Consider the following 12,289-nt stretch of genomic DNA (forward strand, 5'->3'; position numbering starts at 1 on the left):
TTCTGATTGCCTTTCTTCTCTCAGAGAATAACCTTGTCTCTATACCATCATATCCTCAAAGGTATGAGCTGTGCTTTAAAAGGAAAAAGTAAATTGTTCTGTTGATGTAATTGTGAACAAATTCTAAAGTATGAATGAAAAGCAGTAAGTCCTACTTGGTACTAACCATCAAATTCCAGTCTTAAAAAGACTCTTGAAAAGGACTTAAGAATGTAAAATTTCTTGTTACTATTTTTGAATTGCCATATCATCCTGATAACCTGGAATTCTCAGAAATAAATTATAACAGAAAAAAGTATCCTAAAAAACATAACTTTCTCCCCTAAAAAGTAAACTTCACATGTAGTTTTATGTCTAATGAATAGAAACAAATTAAAACTTTAACTTTGAGATTATCTAATGTGAAAATAATCTTTTTTTATTTTATTGTAAAGAGGAGTTACAGTTATATGAGTAAGATAAGAGTACATTTCTTGTCAAACATTGTTACCTACTCCTTTGTTTTTCTCCAACTATCCCTTTTCCTCCCCCCCCTCAATCTCCACCTCCTCATCCTCCCCCTCCCCCAATGTTGTAAAGTTTATTTCCCACATAGTATCCTGTGAGGCAAAGGGTCATCCTTTATCCTTGTTTCAGCATTCTGTTATTCCCCTTCCCTTCCCCAAATCAGAAAACTGCATATACAAGAAGCAGGGTACAAATCAAATACAGTAATTGCCAGGGATAAACCCATGGAAAAAGAAAAATGGAATAAAATAAGAAGAACTAGATACAGTACATTGGTGACAACAAGGTCAACAACCCCCAAAAAAGCAAAAAAAGACCTTTGTCTCCATGTCTTGGAGTGCTTTTCAAATAGCATCATATTTTGTATGGTCATATGTACACAGCTATTGAGTTTTTATGATTTTCTGCCAGGACTATCCTAGGCATATAATAATTACTACAAATGAGGGAAACCAAAAGTAATCTCTAAAAATCTTCCAAATCAACAGCACAACAATGATGTATATGCAAACCAAATTTCTCTAAGCTACCTTATAAATACCATACAGTAAATTCAGCAACATCAATGATGCCAGCACACTCTTTCTACTGGACATGTAAGAGAATAATAAGAATTAGAAGTCACTGAAATTACTCCGGAGCAGCAGTTGGACGAGGTTAGTGCACACACCAGCAGCCACGGCGTCACCTGGGAGTCTATAACATGCACACACTGTTGAACACCATGCACAGCTTCTGCATCAGAAACTTTAAGGGTTGTGTCCAGCAAATGGCCTTTATAGCCCTCTGGGTGATTCTCCTTCATGCTCAGGCTTGAGAGCCACAGCTCAATACATAAATAAATCCTGGAGATATATCAAAGGAAATAAATTTCAAAAAGGAGTGGTCCAACTGAGGACATTGCACTGATACCTGCTGAGGTTACTGAATCGGATTTCAAAATTGTGCATTTAAAACACTTGTATAGGCATATTCCTGTAGTATATATATATATATATATATATATATATATATATATATATATATATCCATAGATATGTGTATACAGATACATACACATACAGATGCATGAGGCAGAAACCTAAATAATAACATTATTCTCAGTTATGGCTCATCTACTATATGCCAAGCATTATATACGCCTTATAAAAATGATAGTTATTCATATCATTCATTTGTCAAACATAAAATGAATTTTACAGAATGATATTTTGTCACAGAGTGTATAATATAGTATTTCAACAGATAGCTACATGTTAACTGAGTTTACTTCGATGTAGCATAATTTTTTATTACAAATGGAATTATGGGTAGTGTAAAAAATATAAAATCATAAAGTTTGAGCAAATTAACATGAAAAACATGATCATGAGATTCTTCAACATTATAAATAAAGATTATTTGTTTTGCCATACTGGGAAAGAAAGAATAAAGTCTGCAATAGAACTCCCTAGTTCTAAACTTACTAGCTATTTCCCAGAGTCCTATTCTCCTCATGGGTACAATGCATTGGTATAATCCCTATTTTCTACATAACAAAGCATTTAGGATAATGCCTGTCACATGATAGCACTCTATAAATTTAAACAGGGGTAATGATAACAGTACCTACTTATGGAGTCTGAAAGCAGCAATTTTCTGACAAAAAAAAAACACAAATTCTCTAGTACACATAATAACTTTGACTTCTTTATCTTTTCTTCTAATTTTTGACAACTGGATGTTCTGTTTCATTATTATTATTACTTTCAAAGACTTCTAAAATTGAATACTGACACTAACTGTCCATCATTTTCCTTCCTTCCTTCTTTCCTTCATTTCCTTCCTTGCTTTTTTTCCCCTCCCACTTTCTTTTCTTCCTTCCTTCTACTCTCACTAACCTAAAAGTTTAAAAATGACAAGGACTTGAGTCTATTTCTATTGGTGCTATATCCTTAGTTCCGTAACCATGCCTGCCACATAAAAGCCGCTCACAAAATATAAAGCATACATGCTGAATGTATGTTTGCATGTATGAATGAATGAAATGGTGTATTTCCAACAATAAACAAAAATAAATAGTAAGCTATAAAAAACAGAAGACTAAGGGATAAAAACAAACAAAAAAAATTTTTTAATATACTGGCTCGTACATGGCCCACACAATGGTGCATGGAGCTGTATGTAATACAATCCAGATATACTCAATAACCTACAATGCAATCATGTAGGAACACCAGAGACTCTGGAACACAACATCTAATTATACAACTCTTGTATATAGAAACATTGCAACAAAATTAACTAACATAAGAATTGTTTCTCTTTCATAAGACATTCTTAGTTACTTTCATTTATATTTGGAAATCTAATTGCATAAAATCTATTTATTTTAAAGGAATATTTGTTCTATGCACTGAATGCTTAAGAAGCAGAGTTGTATATATCCAGGGAGCTTGGCAAAACACCAGAACAAATTCTCCTTCCTATCAACACCTTAGCTGTATAACTTAGTAAACCTGTATTCTAAGCTTTAAAGTCTGAAGGATGAACTATATAATCTGAAGATTCCTTGAAGCTAAATAATTTACACACACCATATGAGACATATTATTCCCTTTCTCAACATTATAAGGTTACTTATTTTGCTATACTTGAAACAGATGAATGAATCAGAGATAGCTCCAAATTTTATACTGAAATAATTTCCTTCCAATAGGCACTCAAACTTCTATGATTCTTAGATCTCCTATTACTTAACCAACAATGTACATTAAGTAAGAGTAAATGTTACTTGCATATTTACACTATTCTGATTATTGGGAACAAAGTGGTGAGCAAGAGACAAGTCCCTTCCCTCGTGAAGTTTAATTCTAAGTTACAAGTGAAAAATGCATATTTTAAATAAGGTTGCTGTGACACTCCAGGGTGTGAATTCCATTGATCTGATACCTGATATCAAAGGACATGGGCTGACCCACATAGAAAAGGAAAAAGTGACTTCAGAAAAGAAATCTAGAAGCCCAGAAAGATCTTCCTTTAGGTAGAGTCCCATGACAACTTCTCAAGTGTCCCAGAAGTTCAAAATCACCTCCCCAAAGACTTTTTGTTTTCTTGGAGATTATTCTGGAGAGCACAGCTTTAGATAATCACTATGCTAACTGAAGTTTCATTTTGTCCAGTGCTTTTAAGAGTAAAAGTGGCAAATTAGAAACTTCTAAATTGCACTATTCTCCCTTTCCCAAAACTTCCCTTCCAAAAATTCACTTAGAATGGTTTCTTTTTCAAATAAGTTTCGAACTGCTTATATGCTTTAAAGCTTCCAGGTCTTTTTAAAACTTCCTCTCCATTCTCCTTGGTTTTATCTCCCATCTGCGTACTCCATTCAAAGCCAACCTAGATGAGCAGACATTTTCCTCTTTCTGAGCCAAATGAAATGACCATTATCCCAAGAGCAGTGCTGTACCAACAGCAGCCATTTTACTTCACAGATATGGTGGGGCGGGGGGGGAGGGGTCCTGAGGGTACTCTCTCATTGGCAATTGAAGGCATGAAATAAAATCAGGCTTTCATTAACTTGGGTTTCCAATGACTTAAGAATTATCTCAAAACAAAACTAAACATACCAAGCATCTGAGCAAATACATCTCCTTTTTTTATTTATTGCCATTTCCCACTTATTTTCAGATCTCCTGGTCTAATGTTATTCTACATTAAGCCCTTGATTTAAGTTTCATTTAAATTTCCTGCCTTTAAATACATATCCCCCCTCATTTAAATTCTCTAGAGTTTTAAGCAAAGAAGTAGGAGTTTAATGTAAACTTTTCTTATTTGCATTAAGTAATTGGATAGCTTGCCTAAGCTTAATGAAACAAATACCAGTTGGTGCTGTCCTTAGACCTCCAGCCCAGTGATTTAGCTCTTCTTCTCTGAGTATTCTCAATCAGCTGAGAGACTTAAGAAACACGGGAAAAATGAATTTCTAAAAACCAGTCAAATTTCCTATAATGAATATTATCACACATCTTTAGAAATGATGGAGGGGGAAAAAACCTACACATAAACATTCAACTCACATACATGCCTCATATATAAAAAGCTCATTCTATAAATTTCAGTCCCAAAGTAGAACAGTACCAGGTATTATTGCATTCTGAAGAATTGAAAGGTTTTTTCAACAGGTAAAAAGGGGATTTGAAAGGCACTTTTGAAATACTGAACCTCATCATGATCCAGAAGAAGGCAGTGCTACCTCTATTTTTAACAGAAGAAAACCTGAGAAGTGGGCAGGGAACACCCAGACTCTGTATCCAAAGCCATATTTCTTAATCCTCTTGAAGAGTGAACTCCATACAAGAAATTTGTTTCTCCTACATTACTCATCTGTATAGCCACATAAGGGCAAGATTTCAATCCTATATTATTCATAGCTGTTTTGAAATATATTTTTACTTGCATTCCCCGCATCAAGTCAGGTTTTGCTAGGGTCCAAATTATTATCAGCCCATTCCTAAAGTCTTTTGGTAGTAAATAGCCCTAGATGTCTCTCTAACTTGGATACTATTCATTTAGTCATTCACAAATACTCAGATTTATTTTCATGCACACTGACATGTAAGTAATTCTATCTACCTCTAGCTTAGAAGATTACTTAATAATTTAATATCCAAGGCCATTATAATACAAAAAGAAAGTGGATTTAAAAAAAAAAACCTCAGGTAACAGGTGAGAGTAAATGCAAAACTATAATTGTTGGAGATAAAGTGATTTGATTAAATGATTTATTTAAAATTGAACTATGGAGGCTGGGAAGGTGGCTCAGTGGTAGAGAGCTTGCCTTGCAAGCATGAGGCCCTGGGTTCGATTCCTCAGCACCACATAAGCAAAAAGAAAAAAGCCGGAAGTGGCACTGTGGCTCAAGTGGTAGAGTGCTAGCCTTGAGCTGAAGAGCTGAGGGATAGCACCCAGGCCCAAAGTTCAGTCCCCACAACTGGACCCAAAAAAAAAAAAAAAAATTGAACTAGGACCATTATACATGAAACGTATCTGTAAACAATGCAACATATTTGACTCAGAAAGACGGTTTCAAACACTGGAAGAAAAATATGAGTAACTACAACCCCAAATTTTATTTTAATGCAGCCTATTTTAATAGAACCTGCTGAATTATCAGACAAAATCCTGTTTACCATTCATTTTTAAATAGAAAAGCTGGGCTCGATAACTCAAGGAAATAATTATTAGGCTATTAAAAATAATAATAGAATAAGCACATTTATAAGACTTTACAAAAATAAAAGGACACAGCAAACTTAACACTTTTCAACTCAAAGTATCTAAAATGTCAGACAGAAATGAACACAGGTTGACATTCCAAAATAAATGCATGTTATATTCATATAATATCGATAGGTGTGACAGATAAAGGATTAACTTTTTATTGCGCTGTGTACCAGGTACAGTTTTAAGTACTTGGCAGGTATAACTCACTTAATCCTCACAACAACTCTCCTGAATAGGTTTATTTTCTTTCAGATGAGAAGGTTAGGGACAAAGAAGTTACATAAAACTGAGGCTTACAGATACAGCAAGTAATATAGTGGATGTCACAAAGACAGTGAGAAGTACAGCCAAAATTAAAGACAGTCTGACTTCATGTCCTGCGCACACGCACACACGCACACACACGCACACACACACACACACACATTTAGAATATATAAGTAGCATGGAGATAAAAACTTTATCTTGAGGACAACAACAACAAAGAAAAACCTTATGTGTCCATGTCTTGGAGTTCATTTCACTTAGCATCATCTTATATGGTCACATGTACATAGCTATTGTACTATTCTGCTCATCTGCTAAGATTATCCTAGATGTATACTAATTATTACAAATAAGGGAGACAATGGGACCTATGTTTCCTTGGGTCTGGCTTACTTCTCTTAATATGATTTTTTCGAAGTCTTTCCATTTCCTTACAAATAGGGTAGTTTTCCCACTATGGTTCATCCCCTGTTGTCATTGTATTTGATTTTGGTACCCTGTGTATTATTTATATGTTTATCTGAACTAGGGAAGGGAAGAGGAACAACAAAATGGTGAGACAAAGAACAAGGGAGGAATCTATGCAACAGCAATACTTAAAGACAATATGTTGGAAATGATCTGTACAACTTTGGGGGTGGAGAGAGGACAGTCTGGGGGGAGGGGAAAAAGGAGAAAAGCAAGGGAAGGAGTAACAAGTTACACAAGAAATGTAATCACTGCCTTCCTTATGTAACTATAACCACGCTGTATGTCACCTTGATAATAAATTTTTTTTTTTTTTTTTTTTTGGTCCGGTTGTGGGGCCTGAACTCTGGGCCTGGGCGCTGTCCCTCAGCTCTTCAGCTCAAGGTTAGTGCTCTACCACTTGAGCCACAGCGCCACTTCCGGCTTTTTTCTTTTTGCTTATGTGGTGCTGAGGAATCGAACCCAGGGCCTCAGGCATGCAAGGCAAGCGCTCTACCACTGAGCCAACTTCCCAGCCCCAGATAATAAAATTTTTAAAAAACAAAAACTTTATCTTAAGCACCACTGTAACCCAGACACGAATAATGAATGCCTGGCTCGTGGTAGGCACACAATAAATATATTTGAAAGACCAGATAAAGGACAAGCACATTTTGATAACAAGTTCTGGAACCTGGTAATTCAACAATAAACAGCACTGACTTAGAAATATGACCTGAAATCTAGCAAACCATATATTTTAGCAAAAGTAGTTAACCAAAGGTAACCCTGGTTGTGAAATGTCCCAAAAATACGTGCATTTAGATTATCTGCTTTTCTACATAAACCTAACTCAAAATGGCACTCTGAAATTAAAAATCAAGGTTTGCTCCTGCTATAGTTTGGGTCTGGAATGTGCTCCAAAGGGCCATATGTTAAAAGCTTGGTCCTCAGGGAAACACTATTGAAGGTGGTGGAACCCACAAGGGTGGGGCCCTATGGGGGCTCGACCCCGCCCCCTGGCTAGAGATCAGCAGTTTTGTTTGGCTATGTTCCCAGCATGACCAAATCAACAGAGCCAACTACTCCTCCTGTGTTGGAGCCTCCAAATGATGAACCAGAATAAACCTTTTCTCTTTATAAGCTGATTGTCTCTGGTATTTGCAATAGTACCAGACAGCTTGCTTTCCACACAAACATTCTAAAAGGAGATTGTACTTCACTTCACATTGAAATCTGGACATTTGTCAGAGTGGATTCAAATGATGCAGAAGGGGGAAGGAAAAAAGACTAACCCCCAAACTAGAGGCTTACTTTTCTAACTGGGGATTATCCATAGCCATAATATACAGTTTTCATTCCTCCCTGCAGATAATTGCCTTCCAGTTACCCATTGCGTATTATTTTGTACCTAAAGTTCCTATTGCAGTTCTCATTTGGGAACAAAATACCACCTGCCCTACATTTCCCTATCAAGTATTTTCCCCTAATGCATTGAAAAGGACAGTTAATTTGAAAGCACTCTTTTTACAAGCACACATTAATGTCACCATACACATGACATGACCCCTTACCCCCTCTCCCTCAGTAATTCCCAATCAAACTCCTACACAACCGAAAGCACTCTGGATTTCCTGCACTAGAAAGGTCTACGGCCACTCTCTGTCTAATTTGAGCTGATTATTTAAGGATACCTTAAACCAAATAATCAAGTTCTTATTGTAAAATATACTTTGATGTTATAATAGTCAGCCGGGCACCAGTGGCTCACTCCTGTAATCCTAGCTACTCTGGAGGTTGAGATCTGAGGATCATGGCCAGCCTGCGCAGGAAAGTCCATGAGACTAATCTCCAATAAACCACACACAAAACTGGAAGTGGCGGTGTGGCTCAAGTGATAGAGCGCTAGCCTAGAGTTGAACAGCTGAGGGACAGTGCCCAGGCCCAGAGTTCAAGCCCCATAACGGACAAAAAATAAAATAATAATAGTAGTCAAAATGTGGCAGAATGATGGTGCTGGAAATAAAAGCACCCATCATTCTCCTGTGCCATATCAGCAGGATGTCAGAAAGTCTGTGGTATAGAAGTGGTGGAAGGAAGTGCTATGCATGATCTGCTGCTCCAGGCCTGGTCAGAGAGCAGGGCGAGCTCCCTGCTGTTGTGGCCAGCCTGTGCCATCCAGCCCTGGATGGATAGGTGTTCACTAAGATGCAGGGAGAGAACAGCCATGATTTCAGGTGGACGAAAAGGAACTTGAAGGGAGGTAAGGGTATCTCTAGGGTTAAATTCATCACCTCCCACTGGGCAAAAACCAAGTCTTCCATCCAGCAAGTCTCCAGCCCAAGGCAGATGATCTAAGTCAAAGGCTTAGTGTGTGCCTCCCTCAAGCTCTACATAACCATGTGTGAGCAAAGAATGATGACACAAAGTCTTCTGATATTTTTTTACATCAAGTCTGCACATTTATAATCCTTTTTTGATTAGTAAGTTAAGCTAACCTGATTGGCATATAAAGGTTAATGATTGTTGTCTTTTCAACTGTGTGCTCCTGCTCATTACCTAATTGTGCTTTTTCTGTGTACTACTTATCATCCTCTATTGTACCATCTCTCCTATTTCTTTGGGTTTGAGAAAGCTGTGCTAACCCATTAATTTTTAAACCTTTCATTAAGGTTACATACAACAAATTACTTTCCTGCCCAAGTTTCTACAAATAGTGAGCAATTCACAAAAGAAATATATGAGTGTCATAACTCTTAAAAAATGTGTTAAGATTAATCTATAATGGAAGAGATTTACTCTGGTCAAGAGGCATTGTACATATCAATGGCCATGTGAAATTGGAGCCTCCTTGTAGAACCACTGATGATAACAAAAATAATCTGGAGACAAACACGTGTATCATACAGTCAGTAGCAAAACCATTCTATGATGGGACTAATTTTCACAGAGGTTGGAAATCTCAGTAATGAATCTTCCTCTTGTTCCCTGGGATGCTGAGGTAAGCACCCTAACCAAGGGGATGGATCAAAAATAAAAAGGACATCACGGGAACGCCAGTTAACCATCAGGTATCTTCAAATCCCCAAACTGAATTGATATAGTTCTACAATACTAGTGAAGGGTTAGTGGTATCTAAAACATATATTTTATATTGACCATGTGTTACTATTTTAGATACACTGGGAAAAATAAATAAAACTGTTTCCATCTGTCTTTTGATTTCAGACACAGCTATCAGAAAGTTAACTATGTAGACGATTCACATTTTATTCTATTAAACAGTACTGCTTTAGAAGAACAGTTTTTGTTTGTTTTATTTCTACCTTTAGAGCGTTTAAATGGCTCATTAACATTAAATTCTCTCTTTAAAAACAACTGGTAGGTTGTGTTTCCTTACTGGACTCTGCCTACTGGCTATTTACATTAATAAATTCCCTAAATCCTTCCATATCCATAGACCTCCATGAGGGAGGAAGAACTCAGCAGAGAATTCTAGGATCTCAATCCTTTTTCCAAGGAACTTCCAGGTGTCATTCTATTTCTAGTTTCTTGTTTGAAGAAGCAAAGTCTAAACCCACAACGATCCCATTTCTTTTATAAATTAGTTTTTTTCCTATCTAGAAGCTTATAAGCTTTCCTTTTTATCCTTAGAAATTTTTTTCTCTTTATCCTTCATACATTTTAGTGCTCTATGACTAGATGTGCATCTTTCCTCATCAATCTATGTAAAATAAAGTCTCCTTTTGGTTTATAGGCTCCAATCTTTCTTCAGCTCAGTGAAATGTTTTATATCATTTAATTATCACCTATCCTCTCTTTGTTTTCTTCTAGAAGTTAGTCTGTTTCATCAAATATAACACAAAGTTATTTTCTCCAGCTATATCTACAAGATCAGTTGTAAAATTGAGGGCATCATATAAGCAAGTGGCAACACAGTCCATGCTACAAACATTAAAGCACCATGGGAATGCTACAACACTTCTTGTAGGAAATCGCCTTCTCTCAGTGTTCCTTCCTTCCTTTCCTTCTCCCCATCTCCCTCTCTGTACCTCAGCAGATGCCTCCCTATTTCACTCTGGCTATTCACCTGAGTTCACATCTAGCTATAAGGCTACTGAAAGCTGACGGTGAACCCATTACATGCATCAGCTGACAAGTTTGTGGCCCTGAGTCAAAGGAACCCGGAGGAAGTCTGTGTTCCCAGGTCCCCACATCCCATACACTCAAACCAGCGGACAGAGATGAAACCAAAAGGTTCTCTTGGCAACTTTTAACACAGACTGGTCTCAGGCTACACGCAATGTCAACACACCACCAGTGGCAGGGAATGCTTATCAGAAACTCTCCTAGACTGACCCTGAGAGGAAAAGACAGCACAGAAGCACAGGGCACCCAGCTTTCTAGAATCCTTTCTGCTTTCAACCTTTCCATCATATGTTTATGCTTTAACACTTAAGGGTTAAACAAATTTTAGGGTAAAGTAAACAAGTGAAAAGCTGGATCATACACTCATATTTATGAAAAAATTGCTCTTTGTCACCTATATCACTTGTTATAGTCACCTCCTTTTCCTAAAAATATTTTCAAAAACAAAATACAAATGAGCAATTTGACATAGGGACAGACTAAAATAATGAGGCATAATTGAAGAACAGCTTTCTGACCTGTATTTCAGGTCACTACTTTGAACATTACCAAGTATTAAATCCAAGATTAAATTCTATGGCATGCATCTATTCTGTAATGCTGGTAGATACAGCCAGTTGCTGTAAAGATCAACCAAGGGCAAAATGGCATTCTCTTGAAAACTGAAGAATTTAATGAAAGTGTGGGAGAAAAACAGGAGGCCAAACCCTACCCAAAAGAGTATATTTTGAAAAACACAGTTTGAAAGCTTTTCTAATAAGATAAACAGTTGCTCAAGAGATGAAGTTTAGCTGAGTGTGATGGTACATGCCTGTGATCCCAACTCCAGGGGTAAGAAAGGAGGAGCCTGGGCCACATAGTGAATTGTGGGCAGCTTGAGCAACAACACAAAACTCTGTCTCACAACACAAAAACAAGCCAGAGACAGAGAGAGACAGAGACAGAGAGAAAGAGAAGTGTTTTTTACATAATCACAATTATTATTATAGACTTAAAGCACGGGCCTTTGAAAAGAATTCCTAGTCTCACCTCAAAATAAAGAGATATATACACACATACATACATATATACATAAATACACATACATGTGCATGTATGTCTACACACACACACACACACACACACACACACACACACACACACACACACACACACACACCACCTGAAAAAAAGAAGAGTGAAAAGCCTAAGAGAGCTATCGTATGATCTGGCACACCAAACTTGTGCATTTGGAAAAGTCACCTTGGCACATGGAGGAATTATAGCAGACCACATTAGCACCCACCACACCAGGTTCACCTTAAATAACCATCAGTTCCCAAGCCTCTCTCACACCATTCATCAGCCAACAATTCATTCCTTGGCAGGTGTTTTATTTCTATTATTTCCTATAAAAACACATTCTAATAACAAATGCATTGACTGACAACCAGAGTATAAAGCTTAGAACCTTATACTTATTTGTTCTAATTTTTACCTTAACACAAAGTGAAATGGCAGAAATGTTTAATGAAATAGTAAATGTGTGTGTGTGTGTGTGTGTGTGTGTGTGTGTGTGTGTGTGTGTGTGTGTGTGTGTGTGTGTGTCTGTTACTATGATTTTATCTACTGTCATTTTAGGTTAACTCCTGTTCTTTCTCTTTTGGTTATTTTTCTC

General features: G+C 36.9%; 1 protein-coding gene across 2 annotated transcripts in view; it reads right to left on the reverse strand.

Moving 5' to 3' along the window:
- Chchd3 (coiled-coil-helix-coiled-coil-helix domain containing 3) overlaps positions 1-12,289 on the reverse strand; it is a 266,634-nt gene that overhangs the window by 163,653 nt on the left and 90,692 nt on the right. The window lies entirely within an intron of this gene.

Source organism: Dipodomys merriami, unplaced genomic scaffold (assembly GCF_024711535.1).
Source record: "Dipodomys merriami isolate MVZ:Mamm:240054 unplaced genomic scaffold, mDipMer1.0.p SCAF_5, whole genome shotgun sequence".
Taxonomy (NCBI): domain Eukaryota; kingdom Metazoa; phylum Chordata; class Mammalia; order Rodentia; family Heteromyidae; genus Dipodomys; species Dipodomys merriami.